General features: G+C 45.2%; 1 protein-coding gene across 9 annotated transcripts in view; it reads left to right on the top strand.

Annotated features, from left to right (window-relative positions):
- Nucleotides 1-17,236, top strand: part of HIVEP2 (HIVEP zinc finger 2) — a 150,900-nt gene that overhangs the window by 88,104 nt on the left and 45,560 nt on the right. For all 9 annotated transcript variants that reach the window (XM_075708429.1, XM_075708428.1, XM_075708427.1 and 6 more), the window contains one exon: nucleotides 3,196-3,293. The gene's annotated coding sequence lies outside the window, so the exon portion shown is untranslated. The remainder of the gene's footprint in view (nucleotides 1-3,195; nucleotides 3,294-17,236) is intronic.

Raw genomic sequence — 17,236 nt, forward strand, 5'->3', positions numbered from 1 at the left:
GGTTGTTAGAGACTCTGCAGGTTGGCTGTTCCCTCAGACCACGTCCTGTTTGCTAGCACCAGTGCTGCTGTAAGATGTTAGTAAGGAGATGCGGTAGTACTGCCTAGGCAAAATCTTACTGTTCTTAACCAGATCTTGCTCTGGATAAAATTGTGCCTAATTGTAAGTAAAGATTAAGCTTCTCAAAGACTCCGAAAGTGATCCAGCCTTCGCTGAAATCAGGGGGAGTCCTTGGATCAGATGCTAAGGTATCCACTGAGGAACGCCGTTGAAGACAGTGAGGTTACCACAGCAAGAGGGGAGATGCTGGCTCCCATCAGTTAAGAGCTAAAATGAAATTAGGGAAAACGGAATATAGTGTTCCTCATGGATTTCAGTTTAAATACTCTTTATGAAGCTGGAGCAGCAGCAGTGTGATTTTTGTTTCAAAAATAACATCTTTCACTAATGGCTTCATTCTCTTTTCATGAAAGTCCCCTCTGCTCCTGCCAGGATGCTATAGAGAGGATTTAGTGTAAATGAAAATAAAGACCCTTGTCTTTGGGTTGCAGATTAGATAAACTGATTCACAATGCACGTTAATTAAAAATAACTGTGTACAAGCGTAGCCAGCAACACTAAAGGCAGTTAGGCCTGCGAAAGCACAGGGTGACCTGTTTGGGGGCTGGAAGGTGCACCAGGGGGAGGACACTACAATCTAGAGCACCCCGAGGTCCTGCTGAAGGATGGGAGAATAAGGACTCATGACTTTTTTATTCCTTTCCTTTGTTTTTTGACTGGAGCTTTTCTCGGGCCAGTTGTAAAAGTAGCAAGTGAAATACTGTCTCTGCTAAAAACAGAGTTTTGCTCTTGAGTCCAGCTGTGCCAAGGTTTCACCCACAGATTAAAAGCGTGTTGGGCCCTGTCTGTTCAAAGGTTCAAAAGTGGTTCCTGGCTCCACATCCAGATCATTTCCTAGAAAGCTGTATATTGATGTGATAAAGCGTCAGGGTCTGGAGCCAGAGCATATGTTATTTTATACACTCAGATGCCTGTATAGACCACTGTTGACATTGCCGGTCAGTAACACATTATCATTTGCTATTTGTTTTTGTTGCTGATAGCAAACATTACAGGAGAAAAAAAGCATAAGCATATGCCTTTTATTGCTAACCGGTTCCAGGCCCGCTTTACCCTTCAGCTTTTGGCACTCCATTTCCACCAGCTCACGTCTGCGCTCTGCTAGCGGTGGAAGCGCCGTGCGTTGCCCACCCCACGGTGGAGAGGCTTTGCCCTGCGGATGGGGCAGCGTGGGCAGCTGCCGCACGCCCTGCAAGCAGAGCGAGGTTCACTGTTGGCTTTGCTGCCAGTATGGTGAGGCCACGGGTGCAAACCTGCAAGTTCGGCATGCTGTGTTTGATATTTTCCTGTCTGAGTCCTCTGGCATGCTCCTCTGCAGCAGTAGGTGGCCCGACTGCCCTGAGACAGCGGCCAGCCAAGGCTCAGCATCACAGCCAGGGCAAAGAGCAGGAGAAGGGGTGACACGAGCTGCGCTTCTCACTGGCACCCTGCACTCCCACGTGTCATCGCCCATCCCTGTCACGTCACCCGGGGTGGCATCTCACGTATGCGTGTTCAAGGACAGAGGGAAGCCTGGAAGAAAGTGCCCTGGGCAAAATGCGCACTGTGGTTGTCTGTGTGTTCACGGTGGTCTTCAACAAAATCAGAACAGCCAGGCCCGTTGGAGTGTGTGGTCGCTAGAAGATCACTGAAGGTTCGTTGTCTCGGCATTAATCATAGAATCATAGAATCGTTTAGGTTGGAAAAGACCTTTAAGATCATCCAGTCCAACCATTAACCCACACTACCAAGTCTACTCTAAGCCAATCAAGGGTAGACTAGACTAAACCATGTCCCGAAGTGCCACATCTACCCGTTTTTTGAACACCTCCAGGGATGGTGACTCCACCACCTCTCTGGGCAGCCTGTTCCAATGCTTGACCACCCTTTCCGTAAAGAAATTTTTCCTAATTTCCAACCTAAACCTCCCCTGGCGCAGCTTGAGCCCATTTCCTCTCGTTCTGTCGCTAACTATGTGGGAGATGAGACCAACACCCACCTCACTACAACCTCCTTTCAGGTAGTTGTAGAGAGCGATAAGGTCTCCCCTCAGCCTCCTCTTCTCCAGGCTAAACAACCCCAGTTCCCTCAGCCGCTCCTCATAAGGCCTGTGCTCCAGACCCTTCACCAGCTTCGTTGCCCTTCTCTGGACACGCTCCAGCACCTCAATGTCTTTCTTGTATTCCAGTCAGCTCTATTATGTGCAAATTAGATGTGAACCTCCAGTTCCTGATGCATTGCCTGTATGCCCCGATTAAGGGTAACCTCCATGTATTCAATAACCCCCTCCCTGCAGGTGTAAGTAGGGCAGCCTACAGCTGTCTAACGTGTCTAACACATTAACGAACATGTCTCCTGGTGCTCTTGTGCCTTGGAAACACACACATACATACACTCCTGCATACACACGTATAGCAGGTCTTTCGTATGCAGAAAGTGCCTTTTTATGGTCTTTCCCAGAGCACCAGGGTGATTTTCACAGTGTACATTAGTCACTTATTTTCTAAACCAGACTAACATCATATGGAAAGGGAATTTTTAGAGGTGATCTCACTTTTAAAGCACAGTGCTAGACGGGAAAGAAGATGAATGAAAGACAATTGCATGACTGATTATATAACAGGAAAGTATTTGCATTTAATTAAACAATATGTGCTCTTAATTTCTGATTTGGGCATGATCTTTTCAAAATTAGGCAGAAAGCCTGGCACTGCAAGCCCTAAAGGTAAAAAGAATACAAAGGCACTTCAGTGCTTTGTGTGTTTACACTGCTTGTTGTATACATCATGTTTGAAAATACATCATTGTATGCACCTTTTGGTCTTGTATGCCTATTGTTTTCACCTTCGAATATATTAGTTGATATGTATTCTAGTCCACAGCGAGTTGGAAGCCGCAGGACAGCTACTAATTGCTGGTGCTACATTGCTCTGAGGGAAAAAGACCTGAGTAGCAAGAAGGGCTGTGACTGAATCTCTGAAGTTCTTACACGTATTGATGTAGCCAACGCCATAATGTCAATTAGGTTATAAAATCAGACAGCAGGCTGAATCGACCACAGTCCTTAAAAATCTTTCATATTTGTTTTCCAAATAGGTGGAGGAGAGACTTAACAGCCATATTTGTTGGAGCGGTGAACCAAATTGCCTTGACTGGAACCATTATTCACTTGCACCTTTGACGGCAGCAGCCAGGTAGGAGAGCAAAGAAAGGATGGGTTTGAGTGAACGGAGGGAGTGGGCCTGGGTGAATATATCATCATTCTCAGAAGGCTTCATGTGGAAGTCACTCACGTTTAAATGCTGATTACATGTCCTTCTGTTACAACTGAAGTCAGCTCTTGCTGAAATCAGAGACATTTCTCTCTTGGGGCAGGTTATGTTTTTGTTCATTTGGAATTGCTGTCTTTGCTTTGTCCATGTATTTGGTTTGCCACTTCCCCTCTCTATGCACTTCTTGCATCAAGGATCCAGCGAGCACACTTTTTGAACCAAATAAACATGAAAATGTACTTGTAAAACTACAAGAAGAAATGGTGGGTGGGGTTTTGATATTTGAAACAGGGTTTTTTTTGTTGTTTTCATTTTTAAATTGTCCTAAAGTATAAGTTGGTGATTTCTGCTTGATCATCTTGCCATTTCAAGTGCACCATTGGCGATACTGTTCAAGGTTTATTTTTTACTCTGGGTCTTGAACACTTGAGCACATATAAACTGCTGTTATGAAAGTGATGATACTGTAGTGTAATGACACCCAAGCTAGCTTAAAGTTAGTTGATCCCCAGCAGCAGTCTTAGTATGGCATCAGATAGTTCAGAAGCCAGTTTATCTTGTCAAGAAAAGGTCTGTTTTCAGCTACTCATTGCAGCTCCATGTTTATTTGGGTTGGTAGTCACAGGCTGGGCAGGTGTCACGTTGACTTTGCCTCAAAAACTGCGCCTGCGTGCAGTACAGTCAGTTACTTTTGTTGCTGTAGGAGACTGAGGTACTGAGAAGCTCCTCTTCTTTAATCTTCTCTGTACAGGCACATCCTTGATGGTCAGAGAATTATGTTAGCCCTCAGAATTTAATGAGACTGGCTTGAAATAGTGAAAAGTTCAGAAAAAGTTTGATCCTTCTCATTGGCCTTCTATTTTTTTTAATTGTCTAATATTTATCTGCAACCACAGGAGCTAAGCATATAAGGAAGACACCAGAGATTCTCATGCGATATCATGACCACAGGAGGTGTTCAAAGAAAATGCAGAACATATTTTGAGATGAACCCCCCAGGTTTTTCAGAACTATGTAAATGGTTTTGGACCTATGTTTCATTCTATATATGAATTGAAGGAAGGAATGGAGGGAGTTAAATTGAGATGGGTTATCCCTTGAACCTTTGCTCAAACCTGGAACTGATCCCAAATATTCTGCAGTCCAGGGCAGTGCTATATGGGCTATCTCTTCTTATGGATCCCTCTCCAAGTCCCTGCAGTGTAAGTTGTGTCTATCTGCGTGGCACTCTTTCCCCTCTGCAGTCTCTGAGAGCTAACCGAGATCTTTCCGCGCAGCCTGGGGTCAGAGCTGGGTGGGTGAGAGGGGTGCAAACTGATGGCTGTCAGCAGGGGTGTTACCAACGAACATGTCGGCAAAAAACAAGGCATCATCCCTGCCAGAGGTCCTGTGGAATTTATGTTGAAAGTTCAGCAGGAAAACAAACTGTCCTCATGCACCCTGAGCTCTGTTGCCAGTTTGGGAAGCATTAACAGCGTGTGAAATTTATAAGCAGGAGTAATGGAATACTCCTGCAGTACAGAAACCCAGCCACGTCCTGACTCACCAGGCAGGATTTAAGTGGAAAACTGAGAACTTTGGTACACAAGAGCGTGGCAGCCATCCTCTGAAATGGGGTTTTAGCATAAATTTTTCAGGTTTCATTAGCGTGTAACTTAATGGTACTTCTGTGCATTGGGCCCTTATTGCTGCGGCTCTCTTGTATGCTGAGAACTCTCCCCAATAATGTGTCAGCCAAATAACAGCACATTTTAGTTTTTTGTTTGGAACAATTGAATTTTAGAATAGATGCTCTCAATTAACGTAGTTCAGACCAATGTTATTGTAACTATGACAATATGTACCGCTGCCTTGTGTGCTAAGGATATTAAGGCAAGCGCTTAATACTGGTAGGGTAGTAAATACGCTGTGTGAGCTAATGAAAGGCTCCCATTAAGAAACTGAACCCCATTACTGCCTACTTTACAGGTGAAAGCTTGCAGTCTGATTCCACGGCTAGATATGGGGTGATAGGAAGGCACATTTTCTCTGAAGACCGGAGCATGCAATGCTGCCAAACCAGCAGTGCCAGGCGCCCTGCAGGGAATGATTCTTGCAGCAGAGCGATTGCACAAGCTGAGGTGTGGAGGACTAGCTGCTTTATTTTGGCTGAGAATCCTTTGAAGATACTGGTCCTGATTCTCTACTGCCTGAAACCTTTTGCTATTTATACCTGGGTAAAGTGAATGCCGAGCAAGCATCACATGCCACTACCCTAGTGCTAAAGGAGCTGTTATCCACTTTGCCCAAATATAAATGACTATGCAAAGGGTGAAACAAGTTCAAGGTCTCTCTTTTTGTTATGACATTGCCCCTAGATCCTGCTGCTCATTGCTGATGGTGTGAACAGGAGGAGGCTGTGTCTTCCTGGCGGTTTGAGCTCAAGATGTGCAAACTCAGGGGGAAGCAAGAACACTCATTTCTTGTCTCGCTATTAGTCAGAGAGAGAAAAAAACATGTTTCTTCTTCCACGTCCAGGAGGTGGCCGAGCAGGGTGGCGGGGCAAGAAATCCATTTGCTAGGTGTCTGACAGCCTGGGGTGGGAAGAAAGAGCCTCGAAAACATCCAGAGGAGGCAGAAACGGGCTCTGCCAAGGCTCGCCGTCCCCGGGCACGGAATGTCTCTGCAGCTGAACTGCTGCCCACGGCCCCTGCCGCCGCAGGGCCTGGGTGCTGCCAGGGCTGCCGGATGCGTGCGCGAGTGTGCACCTGCGGGGCGGCGGTGGCGGCGGTGCTCACCGTGGGCCAGTGCTGGACGAGGTGTGGATGGAAGAAAAAAGTCTGCGTCTGCCTCAGCTGCCACCTGCCAGCCTTTGTCCCCGCGGGAAGCTGTGGCACCCTTTTGCTGGCGAGGAGGTGCAGTTGCGGTGCAGTATTTATCTTCTGTGTATTTCAGAGCTCCCCCCAGAAAATAAAAATCAGGACTTCCTTAGTGAAATCTTAACAACTTAGCTTCATTTTTTCCCCATTCACAAGATGAGCTTTGTGCATGTCCCGTGCAGCCACAGACGGCTATATGATAGCCAGCAGCGCATTAACGTGCCATATATTAGAAGGACATGGTCCTTCAAATCCTCTGGCACCGCAGGCTACTGCTTTCAAACTAGAACATAGGCAGATAAGGATATCGTGAAGGAGAAATTCGGCATTGCATATTATAAAATTTAATCCTTAATAAAACTGGATACTTTTGGCAGTATCTCGTATCTTGTAAAAAGAGCCCATATATATTCTTGCGTATTTTAAGTAGAATATAGTGTACTGCAATTTCTGCTATCTAAGCAAATATCTTGGTAGAATCATATAAAAACAGATCTTTTTTTTGTAGCCAGCACTGCGCCAATTAAATAGTAATGCTGGCCTATGTTAGGCATTCTGGGCCAGGATCTGCCAGCTGAAGGCAACAAAGACACTCGGGAGTTGACCTAGCACAGGGTGAGGTTATCAGTGGCTGGCTCCTTGTGAGCAGAATTGCATGTGGATTGTGTGCTGCAACGCACGCTGCTGTGGAAGGGACCCACTTAAAAAGCAAGAAATGCAAATCGTTTTGAATTACAGGCAGCAGGAAGGTTTCTTTATAATACCTAGATAAACCTCTATTTATGTGGCTGTATCATTTCATCGAATCATAGAATCATAGAGTCATAGAATAGTTTGCGTTGGAAGGGACTTTCAAAGGTCATCTAGTCCAACCCTCCTGCAATGAGCAGGGTCATCTTCAACTAGATCAGGTTGCTTAGAGCCCTGTTCAACCTGACCTTGAATGTTGCCAGGTATGGGGCTTCTACCACCTCTCTGGGCAACCTGTTCCAGTGTTTCACCACCCTCATTGTAAAAAATTTCTTCCTTACATCTAGTCTAGATCTACCCTCTTTTAATTTAAAACCATTACCCCTTGTACTATCGCAACAGGCCCTGCTAAAAAAAAGCATGTCCCCATCTTTCTTACAAGCCCCCTTTAAGTACTGAAGGGCCGCCATAAGGTCTCCCTGGAGCCTTCTCTTCTCCAGGCTGAACAACCCCAACTCTCTCAGCCTTTCTTCATAGGAGAGGTGCTCCAGCCCTCAGATCATTTTTGTGGCCCTCCTCTGGATCCGCTCCAACAGGTCCATGTCCTCCTTGTGCTGAGGGCCCCAGAGCTGGACGCAGTACTCCAGATGAGGTCTCACCAGAGCAGAGCAGAGGGGCAGAATCACCTCCCTCGACCTGCTGGCCACGCTTCTTTTGACGCAGCCCAGGATACAGTTGGGTTTCTGGGCTGCGAGCGCACATTGTCAGCTCCTGTCCAGCTTTTCATCTACCAGTACCCCCAAGTCCTTCTCTGCAGGGCTGCTCTCAATCCCTTCATCCCCCAGCCTATACTGATACCAGGGGTTGCCCTGACCCATGTGCAGCACACTGCATTTGGCCTTGTTGAACCTCATGGGGTTCACATGGGCCCACTTCTCGAGCTTGTCCTGGTCCCTCTGGATGGCATCCCGTCCCTCAGGCGTGTCAGTGGCACCACTCAGCTTGGTGTCATCTGCAAACTTGCTGAGGGTGCACTCAATCCCACTGTCTACGCCATTGATGAAGATATTAAACAGTACTGGTCCCAATATGGTCCCTTGAGGGACACCACTTGTCACCGATCTCCATCTGGACATTGAGCTGTTGACCACTACCCTCTGGATGCAACCATCCAGCCAATTCCTCATCCACCGAATAGTCCATCCATCAAATCTGTATCTCTCCAGTTTAGAGAGAAGGATGTGTGGGGGGGGGGCATGTCAAAGGCCTTACAGAAGTCCAGATAGACGACATCTGTAGCTCTTCCCTTGTCCACTGATATAGTGACTCCATCATAGAAGACCATTAGGCCATTTCTGCAAGTAATCTACCTTTTGTTAAGGATGGGGGGGTCATAACAGTATTAACACTGAACCACGCTTGATGGGATTAATTTTGTGTAACTTCCAATGCATATATATACCTATTCACATCTATATTTCCCTGTGCCTAAAAATATCCTAAGGTTACGGATTCAAGGCTTACAGCTTCAATGAAGACATAGAGTGAACAATTGCAATTTTAAATCTGCCAGTGACATATATGCAGAATTATTGTAACATGCCATGCTGTAGTAACAGTACATTAAATATTTCAACATATAAACAAGACACTATAGTATTATGTCGGTCTTTAAAAGTAATCCTGTGAACCTTGCTTTTTGTTGCTGTGTTCTTATCAGAAATTTGAAGAATTTACATTTTTGAAAAATTACATAATACCCAGTGGCCTGTGCAAATCCATGTGAGCGGAGTCTCTTGCTCACTGACGGTTTGCTGAAAAGTTCTGAGACTGCAAAGTTTCAGCCAGCTGGGAATCTCAAATCCACGCTAGCAGTTATCTCCAGATGGCTGCACTCTTATTTTGTACCAAGCCTTCTAGCATCTCAGCGTTTGCATGTTTGGAATGATGATGTATACTGTTCCACTTGGTTTTGCCAGAAAATGTACAGGGCATTGTCTGATAAGTTTTGACACATAGTATAGCTCAAAGAAGAGGTGAGAGAGCGAGTGTGGGGAGAGAGAAGGGGAAAGGAAAAGAGTAGGACAGGAAAGGAAAGGAGTAAGAAAATGCAGTAGGAAGAGTTTATGTCAGTGTAATGAATTCAGTCTGACTGGCAAATGCAATTTGACTGCAAGTTGTGAATTTCATTGAATTTGATCCAAGAAAGACACAGCTGAGCAATCTGCAGGAACCAATCTTTTCCTAGAAGTATGCAGCTCCAAACTGTACAAATTCTTCCACTGGTCATAAAATGTCTATGCGCCACTGAACCTGTGTTATCGGATACTTTTGAAGAGAAAGTAGTGTATTGAGACAGTCAACTAAAGAATAACAAAAACCATCATTGAATGTAGAGTTTTGAAAGGAGAAAACCTATATAATTTGAAGTTGGCCAATGAAGCCCTAGTGGTAAGGACAGTTAATCATTTCTGGTGCAGCTGTTTCCTGACATTTCTGCAAAATGTTGTGGAAAAATTAATGAAGGTTCGTTCAGTAATGGTTTCAAGCTTGGCTAGTGGAAAATATGACAGTATTTCCATCGTCAATTAAGAACAAGCAAGGCTTTTTTTTTCCGCAGGGGAAGTGGTATGCAGTTTGTTCTGCACAGGAAACTGTAGACTTGAGAGCAGCTGTGTGATAGTAACAGGTATGCAGAGAATATGGAGAAGAGCCTGGGCCCTCTTCTCTTATCACACGTGTTTCAGTGTAGTAGAACTATCTCTGTTGTATACTGGAAAAGACAGCTTACACTATGTAGCACGTGGGGTATGCCTTCCAGTGTCTGACTCTGAAAATAAATGCCCTTCTTGTCACCTCAGTAATAAAGCTTGTATCAATAAGGTTTTCATTGCGATTGTATTTTATTACTGTGATGTCCCAAAAGAATAACTCCTTCAGGTGGAGAGACGCAGGATTTTTTTCACTGATCTCTGAAATTCATGTTGCTTGCAATTCGATCTCGGCGTGTATGATTTTCACAGCCGTGCAGCACGCCTTGGTGAGCATGCGTGGTTGCTGCGCTCCCTGGGTGCAGAGCCGCAGTAGCCCTGCTGTAACTGGCTAGCCACTGCGTGGTTAGGGGTAGAGGGGAACTCATCGGCCTCGTGTGCGGTACGGACATGGGCTGTGTACGTGTGCAAACTCGGTATCATACGTGTGCATGTAGTGTTGCAGATAGCCAAGAAAGCATGCGGTTTAGAAACACGGGCATGGCCAGGGGGTGCGTTCCCATCGCAGATCAGCACAGCTGAAGGTCACTGTAGCAGCTGAGCAGTGACCTTTGTCCACTCCTTCACCTTGTAGCCTGCAGCGCCTGGCAGCCGGCCAGCTGCCGACAGCCTCCTCAATGGCACCTTGGGGCTACCGCTCCTGCCACCGTTCCGCTGTGCTTGAGCTCCTCCAGCTCGGCTCAGTTTGGGGGATGCTGGATCCGCTCTACTGCTGGATAGGCTACATGGGACAGAAGGTGGTCGGGAAAGAGGCAACATCTAGTCTTGAGAGTAAATTGTGAAGACCAGTCCCATGCAGTCAGTAGAACTGACTTTTTTACTCGCAGGGATCTACATTTTATTTTGTGTTAAAAATGCATTAGTGTGAAAATACAGGGCTGGTACAGAAATACTGTAAATCACTGCAAATGTTTAGGTGAACAATTTAGGTGCTTAGTACCTTTCTGGACTGTGAGGGGTTGCACAAGCCTGCCTCCTCTAACAGCTTTTTTCTTCCTCAGACTTTCTGAGATACTTTGAGCCCTGCCATAAATATAATTTCTAGCCTGTTTACACAGTATGATGATTCATGCTGAAGTGGTCGGTAGAAAGAAAATGCATTATAATGAATGGTTTATGCTTTTCTAATATCACTCTGTAAAGGAGATGCTTACTCGGTGCTCCTTCTGCAAGTTTAGAAGACCCTTAGCAAGCTCACTGAAAAAGTTTGTCTTACTCTCTGTACTGTTAGCTGTGGAGCGTGTAGTTCATATGGGTTTAAGCCAGTGTAAAACAGTAACAAGGGAGTTACATCCATGATTTGTGACCATTCACATAAACACATAAGGTCAGCCCCAAGTTCTCTCTCTCTGGTGCAGTCTACTGTGAGGAGCTTCATTTAAGACTCTTCCAAGCCTGCAATCCCTAGTGCAGATAAACATGTTGCTGAAGTCAACGACAGCTTTACCAGTATCAGAGCATTAGGGACAGCTTATATATAAGAGCCTGTAATTAATCTTGATTTGGGACATTAAAAGATTAATCCTTCAAGCATCCCACCTGTAACCAGGTGTGTACTGCCTCTGCAGTCAATACCCTGCTGTCGTGTCTGCGGTGGGACCGCTTGTGTGCTGCAGGGTATGCATGGGAGTGAGGGAGAGATGAGGGCTGTGCTCTTGCAGTTTATCTGATGTGGGAAATCTGAGGGCACTGGGTCAGACATGAGCTGCTTTTAAACTTCTCAGCATGAGGGCTGTGCCTACAGCTGCTTAGGAATTTCCCATGAAAACAATTTGTCAATTGAAAGCGGAATTTCCACAAGAACAAGTTTTCCACTGGAAAATCTCCATATTGCTGTTTTTATTTTTTTGGTTTTGTTTTCCCGTGGAAATCTCTGAATGAAATACTTCCCTTTAAGTCATCTTACTCCATGAAGAAGATCTTCCATTAGCTGAACTGAGCTAAAGCCGTTTCAGTTGCCATTAAGTTGCATCTGCCTATTATCCCCTCTGGTCTCATGGTGAATGGCAGTGCAAAAACTTTATGCTTAAGAAGTGCCTGTGGGCAGGTCACCTTCACAGTCCTCCATGTCCCACGCTGTATTGTAGTCACCCTTTTGAAAAAGTCTACTAACTACTGAAAAAACAACGTCAGAGTGAAACAGATTCTAAAATAGAGGCCCCTAACCCTGGGAAACCAGAGGAGCCTTGGCCATTTGTGAGCTTGTATCTTTGCTGTTCAAACTCAGTTTCCCAAATTTTTGTGTATTTTTTACTGGTTATTTAAAACATCTATGGGGGTTGTAAAACTCTTGGATTCCATTTAAGATTAATGGGGAATAAAAAGTGAGTACATTTAAGTGATTGTAAAATTGGCTAAGGTCTCACCATCAGAGTGCATGACGGACTCCCACACATGTCTTGCTTTATTGCCTGCCCTAACTGTCCCTGTGAAAGGCAGCTGGGTAATGGCTGGGACACTGCTGTAGGTGACTGGACACCTGGTGCTGAGCATATGGGAAGGGAGAGAGGAATGCTGCTGACACCAAGGTGTTCATTGAATCACACAGTGACCTCTTATGGATGAACGTTAAAAAAGAATGAACGCACATCCCACTTCTACTTTTTAAAGTAACAGTTTGAATAGTGCCCCAAGATTTGTAGTAGATGTTCTGTTCTCCCTACGGTACTGTGTCTCCAGACTTTTATGAATCTTTTTCTTTTTCTCGCTATCCCTCATTGGTTCTTCATCCTGTTCTCATTTAGACATGCAGCCAGTTCTACTTAAAGCGCTAAACCTTGGCTGTATTGCATAGTGACCAGCTGGCAGATTTGATGATCGTGGCTAGTGGCATGCACAGAGCACTAGCCCCTTCTGTCTCCAAGGGAAACGTGTCCCCCAGAAGGAAAAGGGCTGTATCAGAAAGCACACTGCGTGACAGCCACTGCACCGGAGGAAGCTCGATATCGACACGAGGCTGAAGGCTGGTGCAGATTTCTTCACCTCGTGCACACAGGAAGCAGCATGGTAGATGTCTGACTTTCCTTCGGGCTGCCTCCTCCGTGCTTCTCAGAAAGGCACGGGAGTTGTGGTTAAATATTACAGTCTAACCTTTTACTTGCTCAGAGACCGAACAGGAGCTAAGTAACTTTAAACCATTAGCTCCATTTTAAGTATCTCTTCCACGGGACGAAGGGCAGTTGACTCTCAATCATGTTGTATCTTCCACATGAATGACTCGGAGTGAAAATCCTGGGCTACCCTTACCTACAGCAGAGCATGGTGCCAGTGCATGTAATGAAACAGATAAGTGCAAAAGCCCTCCTTTGTCCCTCGTTCTGCTCCTCTCGTAGGATTCTATTTCCCTCTCCCTCTTACTCTGTCACTGGTTTGTTTTGGCCATCGTAATTTTCACTGGGTAGCCTGAATCAGATTTCTGAATGCTGACTGCTGGATCTGAGCCGTCTCACTTCTGGGAGGACAGGAGCGACAGCTTATGAAGAACTCGCTTGGCTGTGAAATCAGGAGGGCTTTTTGGGAGCTGCCTTAGCCATTAGCCCCGCCAGCATCCCCTTTCTCACCAGAGGGTGCTGGGAGCCCCCCCGGTCCCGAATGCTTCTGCTTCCCCACTGCTCAGGTGTCCTGGTGGTGCTGAGGAAGAAGGTGACAGGTCTGAATTGAAAGAAGTGGCACATACAGACTGGTCATTTATTCTTTATTTAAATATGTCAAAAATTACATTTAGGAGATACCATTGGCATTTGGGGGAACGCCAAATAGGCTTTGCATGCTAACAGTGAAGACTTAATTGTAGCTGAAAAGCTGAATACAGTTTCAGAGATGACACGATGTGACACCACCATTTCCACCAGTGTACTCTCCTTTGGGGAAAAAAATAAAGCCCACCTCACTTTTAATCCCCTCTACTAAAAGAGGTGGTATTCTTCAGTTATAATTGAAACTGGAGATTTTACTCACCTGTTAGAATTTAAAGACTAAGTGCAGGAAGGATCATAGCAATTCTTCAGACCATTTGACAAGAAAAAAAAATTGGCAAAACCTACATTGGTGACAATCAGTTGTATTTCACAGTTGGATTGCAAAAGCTACGAATGGCTTCAGTTCTAAATTTAAGATAGGCAGAAATTGTTCTGTTTAGCGTGTCCTAAAATTATCCATCACAGAAATACTTTGGGGAAGTGTAAAAATTAATTCTCAAATTTTAAAAAGGCAGCTTAAGGGGGAAGGAATGCTGATGCGGAAGTATTAAATAAATGCCATCTCGGTAACAATTTTACCAAATGTACGGAAGAGTCATACACTTCATGTCCTTGTTATAAGATTCTTGGAGAAAATACTCCCACTCAGATAGAAATTCACTGTAAACAGCTCTCTTGCTGTTGGAGTTGATGTACTTTTGAGGATGCAGTGGCTCTTAGAAGGAGCGGAGCGCATTGTGCAATAACGTGACCTTATGTTGCGTAGACACTTCCAGTTTTGGAATGCGAAATGTCTGAAACTGGGAGTGGGCGGACAAGAGGTGGAGCCAGCCAGGAGCCTGGGTGGCTGTGTTTCTGAGAAACTCTCTTCTGCTGGTGAGTACTGCTAATTTGCCAAGCATATGGCTAAAGCCCTGAATAGTGCTAAGTCGAAACCACTAAACAACATCGAGTCACAAACGGACATGGAGCTATAGGGTGATATTTTGGAAGTTAAGCGTGTAAAACCTAGTTGAAAACAAGGCTGAATTCTTTCAGACCCGAAACCACAGCCTCCCAAAATGCGTCAGAGACTCTTGATGCTGCAGCAAGGTCAGCTTCCCTCCCCCCACACCTGTGAGTCAGGACAACTCTATTAAAGGAAGCTTTTATTGGAAGCTGTTGATAGCGAGGTAGACAACATGCAAGTGGTGAGGACACAGTGGGAAAGAGTTTGGATCCTGTGCCTGCATAAATGGTCACCGACAGGGAGAAGACCATTTTTCTGGAGACAGAGGGATACTGAGGAAAGCATAGTATTTAAGCAAGAGGTAGGTTCGCCTGATTTCACCTTCTCTCTAATTAAAACTAGGGTTCAGAGTCCGCTCAAGCTGGCATTGTATCCATTTCTCAAGAGGGACAAAGGCTAAGTCTCTTGTGGGCCTGATGCCCTCAGTGCTTGTCCACAGTTCCTTCTGTATCTACTTTTGCTGAAAATCACAGAAAAATAATCTTAGAGCAGCTCAGTTCACTGTAGAGAGAAAAAGAAAACCAAGGAGGAAACGGATAGTATTGGATGGATGGGAATTTCAGCGGTGTGATCTGGATTTTCAGGCAATGCAGACAGTTTTTGAAATAGAAACTTTCTGTGGGGTAGTCATGCACTTACTCTTTCCTTTGTTATAAATCCAGACCTGCTCATGGGTGGATCAGCACTACTGGGACTTAAAAATGTCAGTGAACAATGCTGTCCCATTTATATTAGTGCTCCTTCAACTTTTTCCTTGTTGTTTATTGTTGCTGTTTACCTGGACTGCTCTAGCAGAGTGTTAGCATAGATGAAATTCCTGTAACAAGCAGCATTTTGACAACTGGGACCTGTGGTTTTAGATTCGCTCTTCTTTTAATGCTGCCAGGTGCTCTGTGCTTCCTGAACTCACTGCTACCGGAGAAGAAATGCTTTGCAGCAGCTTTGTGATTAAAAAGATACCTCCAGAACTAATTTACAGTGTCAGTACTTTTGTTGTTTCTGTGTGAGATTGCTAGCAGAAGGAGAGAGGTCCTGGAAACCAGCTGTAGTTATTTAATTCATGACCTGTCAGAAAAGAAGGTTTTGGTTTCCAATCCTGACGAGCACCTTGGGTGAAAAGCAGAGCGTGGTCCTGGCTATGCAAAGAGCTGACCTCCCCAAGCCCTCAGCACGCTGGGTAGCACTGCATTTGAGTGATTTTCCTGAAGGCATCCCATGTGGAGTTTTCCGCGGTCTTGGAAGGCTTGTGTTGTACTGGTTTGATCCACTTTCCATTTCACTGGTGGAATATTTCTATTAACTTTCCCACAAGCTGATTCAAACTGCATAAAAAGGTGGGAAAAAAAAAGTTCCTCTTCTTTGCACCTTTAATTTTCATGTCAATGTTAAGATTTGGATTTGAATCCAGGGGGGGTGGTGCATTTTATAAGCAACCGCAGCAATGCTTTGTTCCTAGAGGTGTAAGTAACCTTTTCTTTAAAAAATGAAAAACGACTGGATGCTCTTGTGGTGTCCCTCTGACTGCCAAGCGTTCATTAGCAAACACTCAGGCAAATGGACCTCTTTACGTAGGTATGTCTGAGCCCGTATGTGGAGGTATTCGCATGTGGAGTTTGAGTTTGAGAAAATAAGCTGCTCTTGATAGACTTGCTGAGGCAGGTATCTGCCTGAAATTAGATTTATGTTTTCCATTCAGAAAGTGTTCAGGCTAAAGATGGTTGCGAAGGAAGAAGGAACAGAAATACATGTTCTTAAAGCATAAAGCAAGGCAATGGTTTATCCAAGCTGTATGATGAGGGAAGGAGGGGGTGGACAGGCAAACCTGAGCACAGCAGCGTGGGCTCCCAGAAGGGGCACAGGACTGCACCTGGGGGCCACTGCAACAGGTAAAGGGAGCTCCTGGATGTCATGGCGGGACTGGCTGCCGCGTTCCCCTTTAGTGTGATTCAGCAAATCGTTTCACCGTTGGACAAGATAGGAGTAAGCTTCCTCTGCCATCTGCCTGGTCACCCGCTGTCCAAAGCTGCTGTGAGCAGCCAGCAGGAAGCGTGGCTGCCTTTGACCTCTGCTGGCCTTTTTCTGGCCGCCTTCTGCCCTTTGCACCTTCTGGCGAGGTCCTGGTGAAGTCAGACTGCAGGACAGCACTGTGACTGCCAGCATCGTGTCATCCAGATGTCATGTGAAACCGCAATTTGGTTCACATCAGTTCTGCTCTTGCTACTTTTTTTACTAAGCAGGTTTATATAGAATATAAAAGTCCAAATCCTATCTTAAGATTAGATTTGACATCCTTGAACAGATCAAGGAGAAAAATAGTTACCCTGAAGAAAGCTATGAAGAAAAATATCAGACTGATAGCTTCTTTGCTTTTAAGTTTTGCTGATCAGAAATCAGAGGCTGAATTTTGGATCAAACATCCGTAGCAGTATTGCAATCAAATACTCCAGCTTGTGAAGATGCAAACAGCAGCTCCTCCAGCTTGCTCTAATGAACCGGCAGCTCTTTGTTGGTGCTAGCAGAGCAATTAGGCTCCCTGCTAGAAGAGTGGTGTTTGTTACGCAGTTGCATCTGAGTGATTGGGGTTATTTTACTCAAGCAGACCTCACCGATCTACAATTAAAACGGCATTTTCATCTCACACTTAGAGGTTGAGAAAAAGCTTTTGAAGACCTTAGTTGCTCTGATGATGAGCTTGGTAGAGGAACAAAATCAAACAAGGGTCTTTTGTTGCAGCCGTTTGGTTGTGACTGAGACAGTTGGCTGCTTCATTACAGCAAACATGTAGGTGGCCATTCTCATGTTTTGAGATCCAAGAGAGGAGCTGTGACTTTACTGACAC

This window comes from Pelecanus crispus, chromosome 3, assembly GCF_030463565.1.
Source record: "Pelecanus crispus isolate bPelCri1 chromosome 3, bPelCri1.pri, whole genome shotgun sequence".
NCBI lineage: Eukaryota > Metazoa > Chordata > Aves > Pelecaniformes > Pelecanidae > Pelecanus > Pelecanus crispus.